Source organism: Hakea prostrata, chromosome 7 (assembly GCF_041222555.1).
Source record: "Hakea prostrata isolate BN-2017 chromosome 7, UWA_Hpros_2, whole genome shotgun sequence".
Lineage (NCBI taxonomy): Eukaryota > Viridiplantae > Streptophyta > Magnoliopsida > Proteales > Proteaceae > Hakea > Hakea prostrata.
In genome coordinates, this window is record NC_142606.1 from 59,761,059 (window position 1) to 59,763,536 (window position 2,478).

At 36.8% G+C, this 2,478-nt stretch overlaps 1 pseudogene; it reads right to left on the bottom strand.

The window, feature by feature from the left end:
- Positions 1-428: 428 nt before the first annotated feature.
- On the bottom strand, positions 429-1,349 carry LOC149011535 (zinc finger protein ZOP1 pseudogene; annotated as a pseudogene).
- Between the last annotated feature and the right edge of the window lie 1,129 nt (positions 1,350-2,478).

The following is a 2,478-nucleotide window of genomic DNA, read 5'->3' on the forward strand; positions in this document are numbered from 1 at the left end:
TATTTGTGCTTATCTCCACTGGGCAAAGAGGGTAAAGTGTTTAATGTCCACAAGGCTTGCATATGCTGATGGCTATTAGATGAAAATGTTACCCCTAAAAAACAAAACAAAAAGAAAAGGGCTATAAGAGGAAAGAGGAAGGAAAGTTAACATTGAAAAAGGAACTTTGTCAATGCTCATTAATCCAATTTATCAGTCATGAAGCTCAATAACATTTCATGCAATACGGAATCAGCAAACACAAAATCAATGAGGAGAATTTGGCAAATACACAATGACCATTCCAGCGAAACACTCAAAACGACACCAATTATTTTTACTAAAGCCAGGGTTGAAGAGCAGGAATGATGAAAAAAGACCCAAGAACCTTCTTAGGGGAAGTCTATAGTGAAATTCAATTCCTGATGGTCAATACGATTTGTGGAGTCCTAGCAGGGTTTCTCCCTTTCCTCCATTCTTTTTTTTGCAGCCTCCCTTGCTTTAAGGGCAGCTTCCTCCTCTTTAGAGATGACCTTTGGCTTCACATCTTCCCTTTTTCTCTTCACTACCATTGATGATGGAGCACCCTTAACAGATCTCATTGGATTTGGAGATCCTATTGCAACCCTCCCCGGTGGAGGCCCACTTTGATGTTTACTGGCACCTTTATCTTTTGCAATAGGTGCATCCACCGAAGATGTTGATGGTTTCAATGAAATGGGTTCTTTCTCTTTGGATTCCAAGGGAACTTGAGATGTGCTAAACGCCTCTTCCTGCGTAATCCACTTGCCTGTTCCCAAAAACAAGTAAAAGAAATACCATAAGCTAATGAAATCAATCATATAACAATAAGGACATTTCAGGAACCAAAATGAAGGAAAATGTCCTTACCTAAAACACTTGGAATAGAATAAGGCTGAATTTGGATCATAGTGATAACCGCTGGCTTTATCATAGTAATAACCTGAGGCACTATCATAATCCCACTCTATGACATTTTTTTGTATACTGGATGAGTTGGATCTAAAGTAACAAGCCCATGCATAGGCTTACATTAAAGGTGACTGCCTTGAAACCTCACTGCTCATGACTTAATCCAGTTGATGGCCAGCTTCAATTAGTCTTAATTTTTCTTTTTTTTTTTGACTAATAATGGAACTAAACAACAAGCATCTGTCTTGATTAGTTTTCCACTTTACTTACTTCAAATCTGATTTCTATTCCTCTGTAAACACTGGCTCTCAAAACTAATAAATCACTTGTTTGCCTAGAACATAAAAATCTGCAACACCATACATGGCCTCAGGCTTGGCCTTTATGCTCAACCTAGCCTGATGAGCAACAGGCTGGTAAAGTAAGTCAAGACTCATCGAGAATCTTGAATAAGTCATAAGACTTTAGGATGAGGTGTAATCGATGAGTACACAGGTCAAAGTCAAGCATGATGCTGCCTACTAACACTCCTAATGAAAACCAGATTTTGTTGACATGCTGATCAGTAAACCATGCCTATTGGTATACGAACAGGAAGTTACAGTATTCCATATGATACTAATCTTATGACTCCAAAAAAGCCATCCATCAAGGCCTTATTACAAATATAATTATCAAACCATCAAGGTAAAAAAACTACCAACGTTGCATACTGAATAGAAATCAATGGTGTGTCTATACGTATAAATGCCAACTCTCTAGACCTCTATGCATCTAAGCATCCTACAGTATAGGAAAACTGCAGCCTACAACGCTAGAAATTATTAGTTTTAAAAAAAAAGTCAATGCAGTGGAAGTTTTAACTAAAATTTATCATTAACTTGTCTATTTTCTACATAAACCCCAAAAGCTCAGAAATTTCATATCTAGGGATGGAGGAGGAGAAAAAAGGAAAAGAAAAAGACCAACCTACTCAACACAAACCTATTATTTATTAATTAATTAATTAATTAATTCTTCTCATAATTTATTAAGACGAAGAAGGTTAGCATGACATGCATGAAGTAGTAAAACTAAAACAATCCAGCTGATAGTGATGTGTGCAATGAAGAATCCTTCATGTGTGCTTATTCGGGTGCATAAGAAAGCATCTGCAGGGTAAACTAATACTATACATAAGAAGTACCTACAGATCTATGGGAACAAAATAATGTACAAAATGCAGTAAAAACATATTTATAATGCTACGTTTGAGTTTGATGATAAATACTAATATTGGTCTTTCAAAATTAGCCAAGACTCTCAGTTGTGCTGTCAATGGTTTTGACTTACCTTTGTTCCTCTGGGATTATTATAGTAAGGGGGAAGCAAAAAAGGCTCTGGAAGTGCTTCAAAAGCCTGGAGTTCCCATAGATCTGCAGGTACTATGACACTATTTTGTATACTGGATGAGTTAGCTATTTAAGTTTCTCTTTTTGTTCCCAAGAAATCTTTTTCCAGATCGTGTTGGCCTAACACTCAGGGATTTATTCCTACTTTATTGCTGGAATACTATACTGGTGGTTG